The sequence below is a fragment of the Lontra canadensis genome, unplaced genomic scaffold, assembly GCF_010015895.1.
Source record: "Lontra canadensis isolate GAN:19392208 unplaced genomic scaffold, GSC_riverotter_1.0 scaffold1, whole genome shotgun sequence".
Lineage (NCBI taxonomy): Eukaryota > Metazoa > Chordata > Mammalia > Carnivora > Mustelidae > Lontra > Lontra canadensis.
The window spans coordinates 126,568,921-126,594,173 of NW_022630995.1; positions in this window are offsets into that span (position 1 = coordinate 126,568,921).

Consider the following 25,253-nt stretch of genomic DNA (forward strand, 5'->3'; position numbering starts at 1 on the left):
CATGCCTGGGTAGGCTAAGTTTGCAAGAGTAATAGAGTGTCCCAAATTTCCAAAAGGCTTAACGTAGTAAGTCTTTGATTTTCCTCTATACTACATGCCCAGTGCTGGTTCACAGAAGGTTTCTGCTCATTAACTCCTCAGGGACCCTGGTAATGAAAGCTGTATTTGATATACACTTCCATCACCTCAAGAATGAATTGTGTCCTGGCCCCTGAAGTCTCTAGTGGAGATGACACATCACGGGTACTCACTAATCATTGGTTAAACAAGCACATGGGCCACCCCTTTCCAATTTCAGTATTTGTTCAATAGCCCTAGTGATTTATCAGCTATCACCTTGGTGAAGAGTAAGATTTGAGCATCAGACAGCTTGGGCTCAAATTCTGTTTCTGATCCTTGCTGGCTGTTATTTTTGTAAAGTTATTTAATCTTTCTTTTGTTTCCATTTCTCATCTTTCAAATGGTGCTTATAATAGTATTTTTTCTTTGGGTTTTGAAAATTAAATGACTTAACACATGTAAAATGCTTATAACAGTACTTGGCATTACATTAAATCAGTATTAGCTATCATTTTATCCCATATTTAGCTTTTACTGAATTATAATGTAATACATTTCCATAATCATTTTCCCTACAGGAGTATTCTCTGTGTTAGTGGAACTCTCCTTGCTGAGCCTTGCAATTTTGGTTTGTAGAGTAGGAACACAACAGGTATTTTATTCCCTTTGAGTTTTTAGATGTCTGTACCAGCTCTTTCAATTATTAAGATGCTGCTCATGAAACTACTGTCTCTCTGCAGCAAATTGCACTTAGTGACATGTAGAAATTTGCTTAGTTTTCTTAGATACTCAACCAGCTGCAAAGTGCCTTATCCACAGAGATAATATGGTTTAGTGAGGAAACTTACAGGAGTAAACAGCTACTTTCTACCTGTATCTTTTATTTCTGTGGCATGGGAGGACTCATGAAAGAAGAAAAACACTCCTAACCTTCATTGCTTCATTAAAAATAAAATAGTTCCATAGACATAAGAATTGAAAACATTTTCTTCCTCCAAATGTTTTCAGTAAACTTTCATGAACAATATATGAATTACATAGAGCAGAGTTTAAATGACATGTGGGTAACAAGAACATATCAGACTTCAATGCAATTTCACTCACAATTTGATTCGGCAAGGCAAGGAAAATAGGTTGCTTAAAAACTGTCAGAATTGCAGTCCAAGCTTGTTGACAGCTGTGAAGAAAAGTTGAATAACGCTGTGCTGAAAAGGTCAACACTTCTTGTTGATATTAGCTGGTTGGATGGGAAGGCCTTTGGGATTGTCAATGCCCTCTCCAGGGACATATATTGCACTAAAAGTTGAGAGGTCAGACTTTCTGAGATAAGGAGCAGGACTTGTTTTCTCACAATAGTTCTGAACTCAGAGGTCATTCCTGAACTCTTTTGAATCACTTTTCCCCCAAAGGCTCAAGTAAAGAATGTGGGTTAATAAAACTGGTAATAGTAAGGTTTGCAGGAGATGCAGGAATCATTATTCTGTGCCTTTTAACTGAGTTTCACAGTGTGTTTGGAGAGAAAGTAAAAATACAGGAAAACTAGTGAATTTAGCAAAAAAAAAAAAAAAAAAAAAAAAAGAAAGAAAGAAAGAAAAAGAAATACACGCATTGGTGGGGTTTTTTTTTCTTTTTCATCACAAACTCCATCACTGTGGATCACCTTTCTTTAACCCTAAGTAAACCCTAGTAAAGTACTTTCATATAGTGTTCCTTTCATTTAATAGGTATGGATACACTGCAGAACTATAATCATTGGAACAATAATCATTGGGATGAATAAAACAATCATCTCTATTTTCCATTAAAAAATACACCAATAGGTTTCGAGATTGATGGCTTAAATCGTTTGTTTAAAACCTTTTATCCAGGTGTTAGTATTGTGCTGACTTGGACTAGAACATAATTCCCATGCTGTGGGCCAGGGGCAAAGCCAGGCTACTCCGCTATTTAAAAACCCAGCTTAATAAGGCGGTACAGGAAGGTTACCAGTTCTCATGTAGGTTGTATGTCCAGGTTTTTGACATTCTCAAAGCCACATAAGTTGGCCATAGGCTGCAGTGAATCGGGACAGCTAAATCCATAAGTTTTCACTTTTGTTACAGAAATACAGAATAGTAGCAAATATGTAATAATCGTGTTCATTATCAATACTTCTCAGTACTTATCATTAAGTTCCTAGCGCTTTTCCCATCCTTTACCTGTGTTACTCCTTGAAACATTCATATCAATATTATGATGCACTTTTGTCGCATTTTACCGATGAATTAACAGAGGCACAGTGAGGTTTTCCTAATCTTGCCAAATTCCTCATGCTATTAAGTGGTAGGGCCAGATTAAAATCCAGGCAGTGTTGTACCAAAGTCATTGGTTCATACGTTCTAATCTATGTTGTTAGGTTTGGCTTCCGAATTCTTGACCATGTGAATGGATCCCTGAACAACTCTTTGAGTTCTAAAATTGTATTTATTTCCAATACTCATTCATATACAATTAACTGAATATATGTAGATTAAAGCAGGAAGTCTCACTAGCTTGAAGAAGGATATTATAGTGGGCATGTAATACAGCCTTAATCCATTGGAATGAAAATCTTTTATTTCACAAAGAATAGAATGGTTGTTGCCAGGGTCTGGGGGGGTGAAGGTCAAAGGGTCCAAATTTTGAGTTATAAGAATAAGTTCTGAGAATCTAATGTACAGCATGGTGATATAGTTAACAATATAGTATTGTGTACTTGAAAGTTGTTGAGAGAACATCCTAAACTTCATCACGCATTTATGCACAAAGAGTCAATGATGGATGTATTAGATATATCAATTATCTTGACCATGGTAATCATTGCACAATGTCTATGTATGTCAAGTCATCACACTGTATACTTTAAATGTATACAATTATATTTGTCAATTATTCCTCAATAAATTTGGATATATTGCTATTTAACCCTACTTCACCCCATCACCTCTAGTCAGTTCCCTATAAAAATGTTTTGATACATTAAATACTTTTCTTTGACAATTTGTAGGAGGTTTGTAAGGATGCCTGGGTAGCTCAGTCAGTTAAGCATCTGCTTTCGGCTCAGGTCATGATCCCAGGATTCTGGGATTGAATCCTGCATCCAGCTCCTTGCTCAGTGGGGAGACTGCTTCTCCTTCTGCCTCTCTCTGCCACTCCCCCTGCATGTGTTCTCTCTCTGTTAAAAAAAAAAAAATCTAAAACATTTTTAGGAGGATTGTAGAAATGTATATTAAAACCTTTAATTCTTAGCATTTAAATAAAGACAAAGTTGAAGTTCTTATATATTTATCTACATCAGGTTAAGTAATTTATTGCTTCAGTGACTTCTTCTCAGACTCTAGACAGGAATATACCATCAATTGGTTTTGATTTGCTTTTTATGAAGTGAGAATAGGGATGGAATTCAGGAGTAAGAAAATAGGATTTTAGCTTCTCTGAAAATTAGTGGCCTATCACGTTGGGATATGAAAACTATAAAATGGCATTGTAAAATTCTCTTTTGTTATCAAAATATTCAACAAAGATAAACTAAATATACATTCATTAAAAAATTACCTAATATACTTTGCTGATTATGAGTTAATAGGATACATGATGTCCAGTATTTCTAAATGGATGAGGATTTTTACAGACCTGAATGAAAGGGATGAGAATCTGGGTAAAGAGGCTAAACAATGATTTTCTCAAAATAAGAATAAAATAAAACTCCTAAAAGTAAAACTGTATTAATCCAGCACTCACTTTTGTGCAGCCAAATGTCTAATTGCATCTCTGCCTTTCCATTTGTAATATTGTAGGCAGGTGGCATGCTAGCTGATGTTTATCATAATTACACTGCATCTTAGCACCTGAGTAGAAAACTGCTGAAATATTGCACAGAAATCTTTCAGTGTAATAAAATTGCCTATCAGGACATAAATATCGGTAAGAAGATATGAACAGAACACTTCATATATATATTACTAATAGCGATTATATAATTTCTTGACAGATTAGCAGTATTGTTCCCTTTCCCTTACCCCTTCTCTCTGGACAAGAGTAGAGTAGATGTTCAAGGTCAATGTCATTCATTTTTCACAGTCTCAGGGACCTTTGAATGATTCAACATAACCAAGTGGCCATACCATTTTAAAGGGCATTAACATTCCTATTAAGCTCTTTAGAATTTTGACCTTTCTTAAATGTCAGAAAAGGGATATTCTACAGATACATTGTGATCAACTAGATGCATGATATACCAAGTGTTTGGGTTCTTCTGTCTACTTCAGACCTCATGGGAGGGGATGGATTTAATGAAATGCTGTTTTCTATTATACAAGAGTGTTTGATAATTGGCTTAGTGACTCTCCTGGCACAGAAAGTACTTCAAGGTCTGACATTAGTGATCGCAGAATTGTATTCATCAGAACCAGTCCCCACCTTTTACAAATGCGAAAACCGAGGCTCAGAGAAATAAAATGATGTGCCTCAAATCAGACAGCCCGTTATTAGCAGAGCTGGGAATAGAATCCTGGTCTTATGACTCCAAGCTTGATACTCTTTCTACTTTATCACACTGAACTGTACTTTTTCTCCCCTGTACTTTTCTTTTTACGCAATTCATTATATGCTGAAGTTCTGAGTGGAGGAATTGAATTTTTCATTATAATTTTAATAAGGTGCCACAAAACATGAAATTCACATTTGAATCCCAATTTTCCTTCTTAGACTATAAAGAATGCTGAATAGTAGAGACAAACCAAAACCACATAAATTACCATTGCGTCTGGACTTCCCAATTTTGATGGTTATATATGTGCCACTGTAAATCTAAACACCTCTTTTACTGTGCCTTTTTAAGGTTTAATCTTATACACAGCTAATTATCAGCCCTGCCAGCTCTTTGACTAATTTTATTTTCTTCTGGCTCAAATAACCCTTGCTTGAGCCTTAGTAAAACATCTGTCAAGAAGACTCAGAATGTGGACTGTGTGTGTGTGCATGCGTGTGTGTGTATGGGTGCATATGTGTGTGTCTGTGTGTATCTTTTCCCTCCACAAATCTCAAGAAGTTTATTTTTTCTTCCACATAACTCCCAAAGTATTACCGCTTTCAAGTGCTGATTCTCTTGTGCTTAAACTGCTGGTTTTCTACACATAAAAGGCTGGGAAGCGTTGTCTTTGGCAGTTGCTGGTACAGTTGGCATTCACTGGGATTAAGTGAAAAAATCCATTGCCTAAAAGGTGACATTTTAAAAATGGATGTCCTACATCAAATAGGAAACTGCATGAAGTCAGATATGTTCTTTCTTAAAATTAGCTGGAATCCCTGTAAACTGCACTTTAATCTCAAAGAACACACTTGTAACGTTATCTATGAAGTGAATTTTAACATATATATGGTATTTTGGAGTTCTGTGAAAGTGCTTTTATCTGATTTGAAATACCATTGTTTGAACAGTGTGCCAGTTGTCATGTTATCACTATAAATCTTGCACTGAACTGGCAGTTCCCTGGCTTTCCTGCTGCCTAGCATCCACACCCCCCCCCACCCCTCCGCCCTTATTGTCAGCTCTCAAAACCACTTTCCTTTTGCCCAAATCCCCTGCTGGGTACAATCGTTTTACCAACTGAGGCACAGCTCTGTTTCATTTATTTATGACCAGCCTTCTTTTCTAGGTTGCTTAGAGAACCATATATTATTACTGAAATAAATTGTTACAACTGAAAAAGTCCTTGACAATCACTCAGCACTCAGTCCAGCCCTTTCATGTGATAAATGAGGACCAGGAAGTGTAAGTAAGTGCCCTGCTCAAGTTGAGAACTTCTTAGTGACCTTGATGGAAGCAGAACCCGCATATCCCAATTTAGCTTCCTGCCTTTTCCTATTCTTCTCCCTTTGGTAGGCTGCTCAGCATTTACTCAGATTTGGTATGATAATCTCTGGATAGATCTGATTGTTTATTATATAAAGCAACACGACTTTATAATCCTCAGAAAGCCCCAATGTACCCAGAACCTGTAATCTTCAAACATTTCTTTGAATTTAATCCATTGGTTCTTTGTTTTAAGAGATTCTGTGTCTCACGTAATATCTCAATCATGTTTCACTGAGGGCTCAGCTTGAATCTGACCTTTGCACATTGCTGGTGCCTGGAGGTCTGGTGCAGGATACTCAAGTAAGAGCTATAGGAGCCCTTTGGAAATGAAAAGAACCTTTGCGTAAAACATGGAAGCTGGCTGGATAGGAGGTCTCAGTTGGGAATGGGGGATAAAAATAGGGATAAGCAGTGAGGAGAAGAGCCAGATTGTCTCACTAATATGTGTTCTCTAGCCATGCTACATGAGCCAATGAATATATCCAAAGGAGGGAGGTGTTAAAAAGAAAGGTAAACAAAAGAAGTTAAATCAGAAAGGCTATTTTAACTCAAATCTCCGTGAGACATTTGGTGTGTAAGGCAGCACTTAAGTTAAAACCAGAACATCAGAATAGCTCAAGTCAGTCTTAGAGCTTCCCCATGGAATTCAGCACTGCTTAAATTGATGGCAGCCTTCAGACAGCTCAATGCTCTGGTATCGGTGGGATCTATTACCTTTTTCTCTGGATCAGACCCCAGACTCTTAACCAAGATCTTGTGTAAGAAAGATTACAAATGGCTGCAGAGTGTAGGGTCTATTTGAATAAGGGACTGAAAAACTTTTGGGTAAATCAGGAAGGAAGAAGTAAAACTGTCACTGTTTGCCAATGACATGATACCATCTCCATATAGAAAAACCTAAAGATTCTACGAAAAATCTGTTAGAACTAATAAATGAATTCAATAAAGCTGTAAAATAAAAAATCAGTGTATAGAAATCTATTGTATTTCTATACACGAATATTGAACTATTAGAGATATTAAGAAAATTCTCTTTATAACTGCATAAAAAAGAATAAAATACCTAGAAATAAATTTAACCAAAAAGGTGAAAGACCTGTACACTGAAACCCACAAAAAATTGATTAAAGAAACTGAAGACACAAATAAATAGCAGGGTATTCTGTGCTCTTAGAACAAATAGAAGAATTCTATTTGAAGAAGAATAGAATAGAATAGAAGAATCCATACTACCCAAAGCAATCTGTAAGTTTCAACACACTTCCTATCAAAATCCTAACGGCATACTTCACAGAACTAGCTCCAATAACTTTAAAATTTGTATGGAACCATAAAAGATTTCAAATAGCCAAAGCAATCTAGAGAAAGAACAAAATTGGAGGTATCACCTCTCTGATTTCAAACTGTACTACGAAGCAATAGTAATCAAAACAGTATGATACTGGCACAAAAACAGACACAGAGATCAGTGGAACAAAGTCAATAGCCCAGAAATAAATCCACACATATGTGGACAACTAGTTTACAACAAAAGAGCCAAGAACATACAATGTAGTAAGGACAGTTTCTTCCATAAATGGTGTAGGAAATATTGGTCAGTGGCATGCAAAATAATGTAACTACCTTATACTATCATATACAAAAATTTACTCAAAATAGATTAGAATGTAAGTTTTGAAACCATAAAATTCCTGGAAGAAAACATATGCAGTAAGCTCCTTGACATCAGTTTGGAAATGTTTTTGTGGCTCCAACTCCAAAGGAAACAAAACCAAAAACAAAACAAAAAATAAAATAAAATAAGTGGAAGTACCTCAAACTAAAAAGCTTCTGCACAGCAAAGGAAGACATCATCAAAATGACAAGGCAACCTACTGAATGGGAGAAGATATTTGCAAATCATATAGTGGAAAATCATATATTCACAAACTATGTAAAGAGCTCATACAATTCAACAACAAAAACAAAACAAACCATGAAGTTAAAAAAATGGGCAGAGTATCTGAATAGACATTTCTTGAACAAAGACATATAGTTGGCCAACAGGCACATGAAAAGATGGTCAGATCACTAATATCAGGAAAATACAAATCAAAACCACAATGAAATATCATCTTGTACCTGTCAAAAGGGCTAGTAGCAAAAAGATAAGAAACAGCAAGTGTCAGAGAGGATATGGTGGAAAACAATGCTCATGCACTGTTGGTGGGAATGTAAATTGGTGCAGCCACTATGGAAAGCATTATGAAGATGCCTCAAAAAATGAAGAATAGAACTACCATATGCTCTAGCTATCCCACTATTGGGAATTTATTAGAAGAACAGAAACACTAATTTGAAAAGATATTTGCACCCCTATGTTTGTTGCAGCATCATTTACAACGACCAAGATGTAGAAAGAACCCAAATGTCCATCGATGGTTGAATAGATAAAGAAGATGTATATAAATGGATTACTACTCAGCCATAAAAGGAATGAAATATTACCATTTGCAGCGACATGGTTGGACTTTGAGGGTATTATGCTAAGTGAAATAAGTCAGAAGAAGAAAGACAAACACTGTAACGCTTAATGATTTCACTATGTGGAGTCTAAAAAGAAAACCAAAAAAGGAATAAACAAACAAAATGAAAACAAACTCATAGACACAGAGAACAGGTGAGGGTAGTTACCAGAGGAGATGGGGATTGGGGGCTGGGTGACAGGGGTAAAAGTGATAGGAGCCTGAGTGGCTCAGTTGGTTGGGCGTCCGACTCTTGACTTCAGCTTGGGCCATGATCTCAGGGTTGGGGGATCCAGCCACACTCCCTAGGTGTTGGGCTCCCAACTCAGAGACTGCTTGGGATTATCTCTGTCAGCCTCTGCCGCTTGCCCCTATTCTCTCTCTCTCTTTCTCTCAAATAAATAAATAAAATCTTAAAAAAAGAGAAAGGGATAATAAGGGGGGTGTCAATTACAGGGTCATGTGTGATAGCTAGACTTTTGGTGATAATCAATTTGTAGTGTATGCAGACATTGAACTATAAAGTTGTAAACCTGAAACTTATATAATTAAAAAAAAAAGGAAAAATATCTTATATGTCTTCTACCTGGAAACCCAGTCCATAGCAACTTTGTGCATAATTGATTTGAACACCCATATTGTGTCTTTTGTATGCTATTGTAATAAACATACTAATTCCAAAATGCTCATAGGGAGAACAAAGAATTCTACTGTAGCCCATAAAACTGTGTATTTTTGTGTATCTGTCTGTGTCTACATGTGAATTTAAAAATATATTACTGTCATATAGGTATTGAAGTCGCTATTTCAGTAGTGGCACTTGTCAGAATAAATGACTTTGTTTCTTAAAACAACAATAAAGAAAGACTGAAAACTTTTATGTGAAGGACTTTTCTGGAAGGTCTGAACAAAAAAAAATCATGCTTTTACATCTGTCTTAGAGTAGGAAGGAAGGGGAAGACATCTTTTCCTCTTTACCACCCAGCAATACTTTGGTATTACATTTTAAGGATCTCACACGGTCAGTGGTGGTGATGCCCAGTGTCACCTGCTGAAAAATGGCAGCCACACCTGCCAGACAGTGTAGAAGTTGCTGAGAAGATGAGCAAAACAAGAGATGACTTTTGGGAGCTATTCACAGTAGAGGCAGCATCATGCCCAGTTGGAGCACGGGCACCGACAAGATGTGGTATTGTCATCCAGGGTGTGCTTATCAGAGTCTCTGTAAACATTTGCGAGACCTTTCATGGGACTTCACAGATCCCCTGGGGAGAAAATTCAGAGGCTGCTGAGGTACCACATGAGCAGGCGGAGGAAAGCCTATGGAAACTTGAGTTATGTTTGCTCTCTACTTCTCAGGTCTTTTGATCCTACTTGAATTGCCCATTTTAAGGGTTGGAAGACCATCTTGTATTTCAAATTTATAAACTAACACTTTTGTGAATACTGGCATTCTCATGAATGATTGCGGTATATTACTATTTTCTTGATTTTCCTAAAATAATAACACTCTCTAGATGAACAACTTACACATTAACTTCTCTGTAATTCACACTGTGATATTACAGAGTTTATTTTCTCTTTTGTAACTTTGCATATTTAGGTTAAAAAAATTTCAGTTTTCAAATTTTTCAGTTTTCAGATTTTTCAGTTGTCTCTTTGCTACGGTGACAAACAGCATAGGAGTAACAGTAAAAACAGAATGACTTCATCAGCAACATTTTCAGTGTCTTAACTTTCCTTAAGATCTCATGTCCTTGGTCAAACCGAGTCTCCAGATGGCACTGTTGTCAGAAAGATCTAGGAAAACAGATGACCCGAATATATTTTTATATCTGTGTTTCAGTTTATAAATCACTTGTTTTGTGTTTGAAGTGTTTTTCAGGTCAAAGCAGTTTTAAGATCCCTCTTCAGCAGTTACTTGCCATTCTTACCTTATTCTTCCCATTTTCTGTATATTAGATACTTTTTCAGTCTGGAATTTATAGTTCCCAGTGCAATACCAAGAGCTGGTTGAGAATCCACTTTTCGTTCTCTGATAAAGTTGCAACAACAAAAGTACTTACTATTTGGTTTTTGAGAATTTCTAATCAGCATAAATCACCATTATTAATGAATCATATACATACGTGGACCCACGATAGTATGGCCTTTTTTTTTCATTACTGTGATAAAAATAACATCAGATCTACCCACCTGACAACATCTTATGTTGTCACTTTTATGTACTGTCAATTTTATGTATTGACAGCAATACGGTATTGTTAACTATAGGCACAATCTTGTAAAGCAGATCTCTAGAATTAATATAGTGTGTACCTCTGCACTGAGGCATATTTCAGAATTTTCCTCCAGGAGCCTCCTTATTATGACATATTCTTTATTTTGCAATAAGCTTTGCACACATTGGATAGAAGGCTTGGAATCAGAAGCATGTGTTTCTGTAAAAATTAGCCAGACATCGTGTGCTTGCTTTCCGAATAAATGTTTATAACCTCTGTTCTTGGAGCTACTTCTTTGGATCAGGTAAACATTTGTACATGGAGGGCAAGAGGGTAAATGTTTTCAGGTTTACACCATTTTTCAGAATGTATTCATTGCTGTTTGTTACAAATTGGTTCTCCATTAGCATGATAAATAAGAAGCCAAATAGCACATTCTTTGTTGAATAAGGTATTCAGAGAATTATAGTCATAAATGACCTTGAAGTACACATGGGGCCACCCTCCAAACCACCTTCCCTGGTCTAAACACATCCTACTTTATCTTGGCCTCCTCTTTTAACAATAACTTTCAACAATAACCTTTGTGTTAAGGCACTGGTGCAAGGTCTCCTGGAAGGCCCTGTCAAAATGTGCATACTGCCTTGGAGGGACAGGAGGGCTGTTTCATTAGCATAGTCTGGCAAACTGCCACCTTCAGTCATTTAACATCTAGTAATTGAGCTTTTTTATGTGCAAGGCAGTGTAGTCAAATGAGGAGAAAGGTGGTTCCCTGAGGACATGAGGGATTGTTAATATTTGATGGCTGTGAAGGCAAAAAAAATATCTAAAGCATGGGGAAAATGGAACATTTCAGGACACAGAGATACCTAAATGGATGCAACTGGGCTCGCTCACACAGCAGTGTGTATAAAGGGGCAGTAGAAGGTTTGTCTAAATGATATTGAGATGGAGGCAATAACTTTGTTTAGAGATTTTTTTTAAATTCAGCGAATAGATATTAAGTATGTACAATGTGTCTGGCCATCAAGGACCTAGGAACATGGAAATAAAAGTGGCAAAACCCTTGCCCTCAAGGAACTTAGGGGCAAGTGGTACAGACTGTAAACATACAAACAAGTAAATGTGTAATGGCAGATGGTGATAAGGGATACAGAGAAAAAAAAAGTGAACTGAGGGGTATAGGCAGGGCTAGGTGAAAAGGGCTAAGGGCACTGGGTGGGGTGGGGGGATGTGTGTTGCCATTTTGTTTAGAGAAGACCTGAAAGGCCAGATAGAAGTCAGGGGTCAAGCTCTGCAGCTATAGGAAGGGGCAGGTAGAGCATTTAGGATAGAAACTACAAGTTCAGTGGTCAAAGGCAGAAAAACAGTGTGTTCAAGGACTAGGAAGGAGGTCAACGTGGCTTAGAGAGAGGAGGCTGAGTGAAAGGATACTGGGAGAAGATAGAGAGGAAGTAGGTGGAAAGCAGATCACAAAGAGCCTGGAAACCTAGCACATGCCTTGGATTTTACTCTGGATGAGCTGAATGGAATCCTCTGAATGAGGATTTTTAGCTGTGGAATGACATTCTCAGACATAGTTTAAGAGGACATCCTGGCTGCTGAGTTGAGATTACACTATATGGGTTCAAGGGTAGAAACAGGAAGATAGAAAGTATTACAATAATTTGAAGAGGAATAATGGCAGCTTTGATCCAAATTGTATTGGCGGAGGAAGTGGTTAGAAGTCAGATGTGGGATTTTTATTTGAAGGTAGACTTAGCATGATTTGCTGTTTTTTAATATGGACTGTACATATTGGTGCTCTTTTACCTTGAGGGTGGAGGTGTGTGGGGGTGGGCTCTGTGCACAGAGCCAAGACTTGGGAATCTAAAGCTACAACACTCACATTTTGTGGTCTTAGAGTCATGTGTAAAATATCCAGTAGTTGAAATTGCCAAGTGATTACACTATCCTGTGGAGTCCACTCTAGTAGAGTATCTTCAGAAGACACGAGCAGTTCTGAAGAGCCCTCTGTTAACAATCAAAAGATCCAGGCTTGTTTGAAGAGCCAATGTTGGATATAGTGCAAGCTACTATTTTTCTCTAGTTCCAGTGTGGCTTAGGAGTTCAATTTTTCTTCAGTCTTTTGGGGGTTGTGATGGTTAATTATATCTATCAACTCGACTGAGCCATGGGGTGCCCAGATTAAGCAACATTTTTAGGTGTGTCTGTGAGGATGTTTCTGGATGTGACTAGCATGTGAATCAGTGGGCTCAGTAAAATACATTGCCCTCTTCAATGCAGATGCCTATCAGCCAATTTGTTGAGGACCTAAATAAGATAAAAAGTGGAGGATTGTTCCCTATATACCTGTTCAGCTGGGATATGGGTCTTCTGCCCTCAGATTGGGATTTACTCCATTCGCTCTCATGGTGGAGATTCAGGTCTTGAGACTAGACTGGTCTCCAGTTTACAGACAGCAGATCGTGGGACTTCCATAAACATATGATCCAATTCCTCAGAAATAATCTGTCTCTCTCCTGTTCTATGTCCTCTGGGGAACTCTGACTAATACAAGGACTCTTTAAGCTACAAGAAATTTCTAGTTGAAGATATAATCATTTGCAAATAAAGTTTGATTCTGAAGTAAATTTTAAAGGAAATAAGAATTGCCTTTGATCTGCTTTCACATTCAGGGCCTTCTCCTCTTTCTAGATGCTTTTTCAAACATGTGTTCTATCACATTCACATTTATCATAGCCCTACATAATTCTGAGCTAAAGTATTTACTTGTGACTTACTCTATTTAATAGAGTACCTCAGAGACCAAAATTTGATTTGACCTGCACAAAAGTCCCAGAAATAGAGCTCTGTGATTGATGGTGACACAGTAATTTTTTGCATTTTTGGAGGGTAGGTACCCCAGACAAGTACCCACAAATCACATCCTTTTTTAACAACCGCTGCAAGTGAGATGCACTGTTCTATTGAGGACACTTGCTAAATCCCAATGACCAATTGTTTGTCAGCAAATGTTTACTGACTTCTTACTGTGTTCTAGACCCTGTGCTGGGTGTGGAGTCATAGCTATAGAGAAACAATCAAGACAACAATTCATATAAAGTGACTTATTAGGGACTGTTCCTGGAAAAAAAAATTAAATGGAGTGGGAAGATAGAATGAGGAGGAAGGAGGCCTAGTAAGTGGATGGTATCAATTGAAGGTCATACACAGGGTAACTTTGGATCAGTTCCACAGGGGAGTTCTGGAGATAGTAGGTCACAGCTGAGAGCTGCCCTGGACTTGGAGCAAGGAAGCTACTCCAGGGAGGATGTTAGTTCCAAGGCACTTCCAGCTCTCCCACAAAAGGCGGGCAGAGTAAGTTCACGAAGCGTGAAAAGGGTGCAGGCAGTTGATATTGAGAATAAGAGTACATCTAGATATCTGTGAGTATGAACATGGTAAAAAGATCAGAGGGGATATGGTAGGGTACCGAAAATGTCTTCTCCAGATTACTAAGTATACCACTCAGGTCTATGTATACTGAATGTTAAATTGACTCCTCATGCTGCAGGCTATGGGCTAGAGAGGCAAAACCATGCCTAGAATGTAGAATGGGTCTGGCCTGATAAACTCATCTCCAGGTAGGTGCTTGGTCTCTGTAAGCGATGGTGCCATAGTGAGGGTTTACTATCTGTTTCTGCTGCTGACTGGTTGGATGTTCAACAACATCAGTCATTGTATCAGCCTTGGTGAGATAGCCCAAGCTGTTGGGTCCATGAAGAGCTTCCACCTCTGCTATGATGGCAGCTGGGTCTACTGTGCTAGTACTAGGATAGAAAGAACATGTAGTGTTTCCTTAATCTTCCCCAGTCTTTTCTAGGTGAACTGGATGCAGCAAAATTAGAAGATTAGGGCAAGGGGCGCCTGGGTGGCTCAGTCAATTAAGTGTCTGCCTTTGGCTCAGGTCATGATCTTGGGGTCCTGGGACCAAGCCCTGTGTCAGGCTCCCTGCTCAGTGGGGGGAGTCTGCTTCTCCTCTCTCTTCCTCTGCCCCTCCCCCCACCCACTGCTTGTGATCTCTCTCTCTCTCTCTTTCAAATAAATAATAAAAAAGAAGATTAGAACAAAAGATTAGGGCAGATTAAGGAAATCTGGGAAAGAAGCATGTGGATAGATTTGTGAGAATGGACACAAAGTGTGTAAAAATTTATCCTGCAAGTTGATCTGCACTGGATAGCATCCACTGCAGAGCATGAGATAAACAACCTGTAGATATGATGTCTCATTCTGTAGACATCATGAAGCCTCTATCCTTAGCCACCTCAGTACTAGCGTAGTGGACCCATGGATATGTCACTGGCCAGAGGTGTGGGGCTGAGGACACACTGTGAGATAGACTTGGGTCAGGACTCCATTATCATCTGACCGCTACATGATGTACCCACCGTTATAAGGGTTCCATGATGACGTTTTGGAAACTTATGGTATCAATGTTAGCTTGGATCCTGTAGCTAAAAGTACAAGGCAGATATGGATATTCCCTGTTTCCTAGTGTACAGTTATTTGTATAAATATTCACAGTATTCTTCAGGGAAGACAGAAAAGACCAATATTGCATATCCTTGCTGTGGATTGCAGGATTCTTCTTCAGGTGGACTTGAACTTTCCTTTAAATAATGGGGTCTGTCTGAAAGCTGGGTCAATTCTGGAAACTGGGAAAGGGCCTTCATTCGTCCATTAGTGCACATGACATTAGTCTTCTGTTAATCTGCTCTTCATTAAAAACATTTTTTAAATTATATATTATCAGGTAATGCCCTTGTTCTCTGTCCATCTGTCTCGTCCTAGAAACACCTTGGTTTATTAGATATCGCTACAGATACTTGCTTTGAAGTATCTGGCAGGCAGCTTTGATGCCTGTTATGGTAGCTGTTCCCCTGCCTCTGCTGATTAAGTGGTACTATCTGGCCTCTGCTCTTCAAATCCTACCCTTCCAACTGAGACAAGAAAATCAATTTCATAACAGCATCCCTACCTTCAATCCTACTAAGAACAATTACCAATAAACTTCTTGACAACACCAGTGTCCTTCTCACTAGTACATTCTTTGACACTTAGTAAGAGGAGTGCCTTCTGGTGTTTCCCAGGGAACATGGTCTCCTGGTAGTGTTTTAGGTTTTACCTAACTAGCTCGTCCACTTCTTTGAGCCTGCTGATCTCTTTTTCAAACTCTACCAAAGAAGCTCTGGTATTTCTACCTCAATTAATATGAGTCACTGGTTTTTCAAAGCTTCTAGGAACAAACTAAACATAATATATTGACTGTAAGTGCCCCTGCTGGGGTTTTAAGTTATAAGAGTGTGCCCCATAGCGAGAAATTCCCCCCTACTGAGCCTTAAAATCTTTTCCATTCCAGGACTTTCAATGTCCATTTCCAGGTATATTCTTTTGGCTCCTTTCAGTACCTATTAGCCAGATTTTATATGTTCTTGAGTGAATAATTTCTTTCTTCCCTTTGCAGAGGCTATACTTTGCCAATAAAATCGTGTTGGTCTAGTAGATAGGAAGAGAGGAATTGACTCATCTTGAGGGACAAGTATAATTTTACAAAGCGTTGGTCTCAGTGGAGAGTTCTATACAGTCTTCAACAAGAGGAACCTGTAGTCCTCCAGTTGGATGAATTGAGTCACATTTTCAGGCCCAGGGCATTAAGGGCATTGGGAGTTCAATGATTTTGTATGCATCCCAGGTATCTCTGTTCCAAGTCTCAGGATCCCATTACTTCTTTATCACAATCTTACTTTTAGCATAAGAACTTGCCTAGGTACAAATCAACCTTCTTTGCAGCTTTGTTACTCTCACTGTCAGGTTCTGGTCCTGGCTTCATCTGTCCTCCCTGCAGCTCCAGATGTGATGGTCCCCTTAAATATGTTGCTATGGAGAAGACGGGGCTTTCACACTCTGTTTTGAATTGGTAATTGGCTCACCTAAATTTGCAATTCTCTTTCTCCACTAGTGACACTTAATAATAACTTTGAACCCCACAGTTTTTATAATAATTAGCTTCACTACCATACATATAAAATGCTAGAGATATAGAGATATTGTACAATCACTATACACCCTTTCCATTGCATCCCATCCAATATACTGCACATGGAAGTTTTACCAATGGTCCCAGGTTTTTGTCACTCTATTTACCATAAACAATGGGATTCCTATTGCCTTCTAGCTAGTGAATCACCCAACTCTAGAAACCTACGGTGGGTGTTGATCTCAAGGATCATTTCTGGTATCAGTTGTCTTAGGCTGGGTTTTCCAGGAGCAACTCCTGAAATAAGGATTTATGTGAAAGTGATGGGAGGAGGCGTTACCAGGAAGACTGGCAGGGCCGTGGGACAGTGACGCCCGATAGGGAAAGAGGCAGAACTAGAGGGAAGAACTTGGCCTCATTCATGTGGGGAAGATGAAAAGACATTGTGGCTATACCTCAGGGCTCTCATGGATGACTAGGAGACAGGAGAGCTGGAATCTTTGTTCCTCTGCAGCTCTGACACTGGCGAAGGCAGTTGTCATTGCTGGAACCTCAATTCCCAGGCGGTTCTGGTTCTTTGTGCGTGCAGGCTAAGAGTTCTGGCCTCCTGAGGTCCATCCTCTCAAAAAGAGGTATGGTCCCTTGCTGCTGGGAGTGAAAGCACACTGGTGGACATAGGATGCACAAAACTGTAGGGGTGTAAGAGGATTCGGGAGGAGCACCAAAACTGTCTTCCAAAGGGGTGATAATGGTAGATGATAAGCAAATAAAAAATTGTCAGAAGGAATGGCCTCTTTTGGTATGTTAGACAGCAAAGGTAGTATCCATTTCCCACTACCTCTGAGCAGTAGTCTCCAGAGTAGATTTTTAGTCTCAAAAATTTTTAGATGAGGGTCGCCTGGGTGGCTCAGTGGGTTAAGCCTCTGCCTTCAGCTCAGGTCATGATCTCAGGGTCCTGGGATCGAGTCCCACATGAGGATCTCTGCTCAGCAGGGAGCCGCCTTCTCCCTCTCTCTCTGCCTGCCTCTCTGCCTACTTGTGATCTCTCTCTCTCTCTCTCTCTGTCAAATAAATAAATAAATAAAATCTTTAAAAAAAATCCAGATGATCTATCTCACTGGTACTTTAAACAATTCCTCCTCTTTGCCTCCTCCTCATTTTTTTCTCTATTTATCCATTAAAGAAATTTAGGAAATGGCAAATCACTGACCATATTGTGGACATTTTTGGTGTTTTGCCTCCTAATCTTTATTCTGCAGATACATTTTAATAATTTTATTCTTGGGGCACTGGATGGTTCAGTTGGCTAAGCGTCCAACTTCTGATTTCAGCTCAGGTCATGATCTCAGGGTCGTGAGATCGAGCCCTGAGTGGGGCTCGACACTCCGTGTGGAGTCTTCTTGAGATTCTTTTCTTCTCCCTCTGCCTCTCCCCCTGTACATGCACACACACTCTCTCTTTCTCAAATACATAAGTCTTTAAAAAAATAATTTTGTTCTTTAAACTATTGTCAGATGGTTGCCTTTGCTCAAAGGAAATTTGGCTAATACGGATCAACCATTCAGCAAAAATGTATTGAGCACTTTGTATGTGTTGGACAGTGTTCTAGCCACTGAGGTTACAGCAATGAACAAAATAGGCAAAAACATTTGTCCTTTAGTTGGAGAATGAAAGATAATAAGTTAATATATAATACATTAAATGGAGATATGTTAGGAGAAAAATAGGTTTGCAGGGAAAATGAGTTGGAGGTACTCTGTGTATGTGTTAATTTTGGAGGGTTATCAGGGCAAGACTCTCCAACAGGAGGTAGTGAGAAGAGATCTGAGGGAAATGTACCGAGGCAATAACAGTACAAATTCCTGGAGAAAGGACTATGTTTAATGGGCTCAGGAACCAGCTAGGAATCATTGGCTCAAGTGGACTAGACCAGAAGGAAAGTTGAAATCATAGCAGTTTTACCCAAAGTGAAGTATGAGCAGCTGAATAACCAGGGTCTTAGGGACCATTTTAAAGACTCTATTTTTTTAATTCTAAGATAGGAGGTCATGGGGAAAGTTGGAGGAGAAGGGTGTCATGATCTGATTCACAGTTTAAAAGATTCACTTTTATTGCTCTGTGAAATAGACCTGCAAGGGAGCAGAGGCAGAAATGGAGAGGCTGGACAGGAGGTTGTTGCAGTGATCAGAGTAAGACTAGGGCAAGAGTCATACCCTGGGAAAGATAGGTCAGGTGATGGGGGAAAAATGACAGTAGGATTTGCTGATAAATTGTACAGATTAGGTACAGAGTTTATAATTTGGTAGAACATTTCATATTTCAAAAAATTCATCTCTAATTTATATTTGCCCTAAGGTTGTACCATAGTCTCTAACCTCAGGGAAGAAAAATATATTGAAAGGTAATTCGACTACAGAGAGGAATGCTGAAACTATAGGCATTTCTATGGGTTATGAGTTACTGATAACTCCTAGTAGGAATTAAGCAAGCAAGGGTAGTTTTAGTCATAGAGCTACATAAAAAGTATGAGTTATCCCTGATTTTGATGAGCTATTGGATCCCCAGCAATAATTAAGATATAGGTAAAGATATGTGACGTATATTATAATATGCATGGAGAAATTTCCTATATGAAACATCTATGGCATACTCACACACACACACACACACACACACACACACACACGTGCATACATTTTCTGATTTCCCCAGATTCTACATACAGTAAGAATTCAGAAATCAGATAAAGTTGATCTAGGTTAAAGTCAGTCACTGAAAGCTTTACTGAGGAAAAATACTTTAGAGTTTGCTCTCAAGGAAGCACAGCATACCCAACAGGGAGATGGGTCAATAAAAAAAGTTAGTAGTAGAAATGGGCAGAGTGTATAATGGGTTAGAGGTTGGCCCGATGTGAATAATGAATGAACAGAATCCTCCCCCACCAGGATTCTGAATGATCCCGTGATGCTTAATCTATTCTGGTGAGCAGATACTTCGAAAACTTAATAAGTGGTAGAAAACATACGTTAACACAAAATTTTACATACACTTTAGAGAGTTCTTAGATATTCCAAAGCTAGAGGGTCCATGCAACTTTAAGCATTTTGATCTTGGTATTGCGTAGCAACTATGTTTTAATATCCCTTGTGTTCTGAAATGTTTCAACCAACTTTGCCAGAAACATCAAATCAGAACATCATTGATCTGACTGAAAGTTACAAAGTAGATTGACCCTGTGGCTGGCGAATGATAAAAAGATCTTTAAATTCCTTCATTCTCTGAACAGTAAAGCAAGGAAAAGATGCTTTGGTATTTCTAAACACTTGATTGCCTTCCCTATATAGAATGGGTAGGCAGGCAGAGGATGTTGAATGCGTTGTTATCCATGCATAGATGTAGTTTTTCAGTGAAATATGTTTACCTTAGAGTGGAGATGAACAAGGACATTTGAGGCAAGCTGAGGAAAGATCCATCAACTAACAATTTTAAGGAATAAGCTAAAAAATGAAATTCAGCTTTTCTGCTCCATATAATTCTGCAAGTAATCGCCAGAGGCATCAGGCTATGGACTGTGAGGGCAGCAAGTCATAGTCGTTTTTTTGCTAGTAAATTACATACTACCTATGAGCTATTTATTTATTTACCTATTTCAGGCTCATTACAATGCACCCTTTGTAGAGCTCTCTGGGCATGGGTACAAAATAATAATGGCCTGGTAAGCTGTGTGCTCTGAAAACCCTGCAAGCAAGTAGGGTCAGGTGGAATTGACACAGCTGAACTGGTTGCTGTCCGTGAAGTGTGGGCTGACCTCCAAGGGGGTAAGTGTCACCATAGCAAAGCACTTTGTGAGCAGAGTGAGATGAACAGCAATTATCTCTTTCAGAATAGCAATCTCGGGGACCGTCATTTTCTCTGTCTGATTTCTCGGTTGAAGACTGTACTGCACACTTTAGGGAAATGCCTTGAGTTTTCTGTACGGCATTATGCTCTTGCATGGCACCCTGCGTGACTATCCACACGGCAGCCAGGTGAAATTGGTCTGAGCCAAGACAGAATAGCAGACGGCCCTGATTTAACTAAGACCTTAAAACAAGAAAAAAAGGTACAAAGGCAGTGCCTATCATTATTTACTCGGGCACGTACAATGGTTAAGTATGATCTTGACAAGCAAGCAGGCTATGTTCTGGGCTGGGTTTTACCACTCACTCATTACTTTCTGGCATCAGTTCCTTTGAGCCCTGGTATCTTCATCTCAAAATGGAGCTATTAGTATTTGATTCCTAAAGCTTTCTTGAGGCTGAAACAGATAATTCATATATAACGCTCTTAGCAGATGGTGTAACGTAGCAAGTTCTCAATATATGTCTCTTCTTGTCAGTTCGACTTTGGACTTAGCTCACTGCTGTGGACAGTGCGGGTACTGTCTCCCAGGATTTTCTCCCTTTCTAGCTACGGCTAAGTCAGCTTGGGACTCACCCCTCGGCTCTCTGGGCCCCTCTCGCAGCAGGGGGAGTCTTGCTCCTGTTGCTCTAACTTGACATACAGATGAAGAGAAAATGCTGCATTCACCACCAGGCTTCATGAGGGCAGGTGTGATTCTCACCAGGTCTCTCAATATACAACTTGTATCAACTCTTCCCATGAAAATGATACTCTATTAATGTTTCATTACAACATTTTTAGGTTTTATGTTTATATATGAGTAAACTTAGAAAATCATGATTATACTGTTGGTACTGGTTAGGAAACTGCTTTCTTTTCATGTAAAAACTGATGGTGGACATTTTCCAATGTAATGAAATATTCCTTCAACTTAATTTAAAATGAGTTATCGTGTTGCATTTTTTTTCTGAAAATGGAGGACATCTCTGTTTAAAAGTAATATAAACCATCCCTTATTTATCTCCTCAGAAATAATTGCTCTTAAGACTTTCATTATATCTTTCAAGATGCTTCTGCAAGTATAAACTATAATGTATATATTTTTTTTCATAAATGTAGTTATACCACACATTGTAATCCAGAACCTGCTGTTTCAATTCAACAAAAGATTGTGGACATCTTTCCATGTCAGTATAAAAACCTACCTCAAAAAACAAACAAACAAACAAACCAGTAAGTAGTATTCCATTGTATGGATATAGCGTTGTTTTACTCAATCTTTTATCATTGGCTGTTTTGATTATTTTAAGTGTTCTGTATTATACAATATTCAATGACCATCTTTATATAGCACATTTATACACTTGCACTCTTGTTTCCTTAAGGTAAGTAATGAGAAATGGAATTTCAGGATGAAATGGTGTGCACATTTTGAATTTTGGTACAAATAGCCCTCCAGAAATACTGAATATTCTACATCCCCTTTCAAAATGCATGAGATATCCTATTTCCCCATACTTTTGCGAGAACTAGACTACTGGTTTTTGTTTTTTGTTTTTAATTCCTTGCTAAATTTAATATATCTTTGGAAGCTGTTCTAAATCTCTGTTGGAATTCAAAAGTATATAAATCAGAGCCCTATATTTGGCAATATAATGTAAATGATTAATCCTTCTGTGTAGCCTTCTCTTTCTATGGAAGCCATGTCATTCCTTTGGGAAAATATTTACTATGTTCCAAGCCACTGACAAAAAATATAAGGCTTATAAACTTTTTGATACAATGGCTGAATTTCTCAGTAAATATTTATTCAATGTCTATAATCCTACACCAGAAAACTTATAAACCTGGCTTCCATTAAAGGTATTGTGATTCACTTTAACATTTTAGAAGTAAGAAATTGTCTTACTCAGTTAACTTTCAAGGACTTTACCGAAGACTTTAGGAAAACTTGAGGGCTCAGTTACTCCTTCTAGACGTGCTATGTAAGATGCATTTATTTTGTCTGCTACCATACTTATCTTGAGACCTCATTATCTGGGAATGTGCCATGGCTCTGTGGCTAGAGGTCCTGAGGGAAATATTTTCACCCATCATAATATCAGCCTTTCAGTTTTGAAGGTGGAATGTGAATCACAAATTTATACTCTAGTCTTCAATTTGTAAAAAAGATAGTGCGAGATAAAATGAAAAAGAATAAGTGGACGAAAAAAGCTCTTCTCCTTGTCTCCGGTGTACTGAGTTTGCACGCGGCTTTTGCCATATTCTAAGGGGTTGACATGTTCAAATTACAGGGAAGTCTGTTCATTAGAAAGAGTATTTTAATAATTCTGGCCTTCTGATGAATACAGGGAGAATATGAAAAATACAAGTGCCTGCAGAAGATATCATTTGATGCCATACAAATGTCAGCGCTCAATTAAAGGGTTACTCAAATCATTACGGAATGTGAATCAGAATGTGATCCTTGGCAGAGCCTTGAGTGTATGCTGGTTAAAAGCTTTTCCTCCTTCCCTCCCTTCCCTGCCTCCTTCGTCTCCTCCCTTCCTTTCTTCCTTCTTTGGAATTAATTCATATATGTCAGTTATGGCATGATACGGAAGCATTTTCATCTTTTCACATTTTGGAAAAGCTTTATAAATATTTTCTTTTGACAAAGCTGATATTTGGGAAGTCTTTAATATAAGGGCCAAGAAATTTAGAAAGAAGAAAAAAAGAATGTATGCTGACAGCACACAATCACTTCAGCACATGTATATATTGTGATCCCATAGCATTTTGTTCTCACTGCTGAATAGAACTCGTCACATTGTGCCTTCCACTGTGTTATCTCCTTCAGGCAGGGCCACTATCTTATTCCTCTCTTTATCTCTCAAGAACACCTTGCGTCGAATGGAGCATCAATTAATTATTTCAAGAAATCCGTTTAATAGTTGAGTGATTCGTGGGTTAAAAACAAGCTGTCCTTTAGCTAAGAAGGAGGGGAGATTTTTAATGAGGACCGCCCCCACAGAGGACAAGAACTTCGATAATTGTAAGGAGAATATACAAGGGAATAAAAAAAAATTATTGAGTTGGAAGAATGAATTGGAGGAAGTAGGAGAAAAATGGCTTAAACTCTATGGTTCTTAGAAAGGAGATTTGGTTACAATGGGACCGATTGCAACAATAATGCAGTCCTTAGGGAGTACTTTCTTCTTTAATATGATAGTTGAGATGGTTGATCTTTCATTTTTCCTGTTACCTTCAAAGACATTCTGGTATCCCAGGGTCTCTGTTGGTGTAGGGATCCTCATCTCGTGGAAAATGATAGCAAAGTGCCAAGAGGCTATTTATTTGAAGGTGTTGGCAAATTCAACACTTCTTTTTCCCTTCAACATAAACCTTCACTAATCAATCAAACAATCACAAATCTACCAAGTCTAACTACCAAGTCTACCATAGAATCTGGCAAATAAGCATTAAGTAGTTCATACATGAGTTGTTTTCTGACCTACATCACCCAAACCCTCTCCTTCTCCTAGGAGGTAAGAGCAAAAAAATTGATTCTGCCTGGCAGGGCACTGTAAGATGTGGGGCTTCTAGAACAGCTGTGGAAAATGGCTAAGACAGTGATTCTTAAAATCTGTTTGGAAGATTAAATAGGGATTTCATGCAGTATTTCAAGCATTTGTAAGCAATTTCTATTTGGATGCTTTTCAACCCTTTTTTCTTGCCTTGTGATAATTCAGTTGTAGAATATCTCTACAGGAAAGAAAATAAATAAACAGTTTCTGGGACAGAAGCATATCAGAATTGGATCTTAGCTCTTGTACTACAACCCGCATCTGAATTTTTACCCCTTCTACCTTGTCTAATTTAGAGGCATCTTGCCTGAAGTATTTTATCGCTTCTTTCCTTTGGAATTCTAGAGCTTGGAATATTTGTGAAGAGAATGTGCAGAGTGGGAATAATGGCTGATAATGTTTTCCATGAGAAGGATACATTTAAGTCTCCTTACCTAAAACTGTATGATCATAGTTTGAGAAATATTGTTACCTCAATTATTAGTCACAGTGGGTTTTTCTTCCTGATTTACATCGACTCTGAAGATAGCTCAGGTAGGCAAAATATCAGCAGACAATTTTTGGACCTCACATTAGAACGAATTTTTCACTCAAAATTTTATTGCTTTCTTGCAAATGATTGAACAAATTAGGTAGGCAGATATTTTAGTGTCTCTCTTCTTCTTTAAAAATAAATTTCTATGGTCATAGCAGTATATTACAATTTGCCTGCTTCTGGTTTAGAGAAATATTTGTTGGATGCTCTTTGAATTACGTATTCTATCTAACAATCATAGTGAGTTCCTTCCATGTACCAGGCCTCTACCTAGTCTATTCTTAAATAAATATATTGAAAGGATTCTATATTATCATAATCATTTTAGGAGGAGAAACTGCAGCTAGGAAAATTGCAGATTGCCCAAGGTGTCAGACCTGATGAGTCTACATGTCAAGATTCACACCCAGATCCAACTGCACTTAAACTTTTTAGTTTATCACTTTGATCAGTTTTGTCTGTGGCTTCTTAATATCCATAGAGGATCAAATTGTTTATCATGGCAATTAAGAGTAAGTAGAAGTTGTCTAGAATACAAACTTTAAGTTTCCCAGAGAAACTCTCAATTGCAACCCCACGAGTTCAGGTCA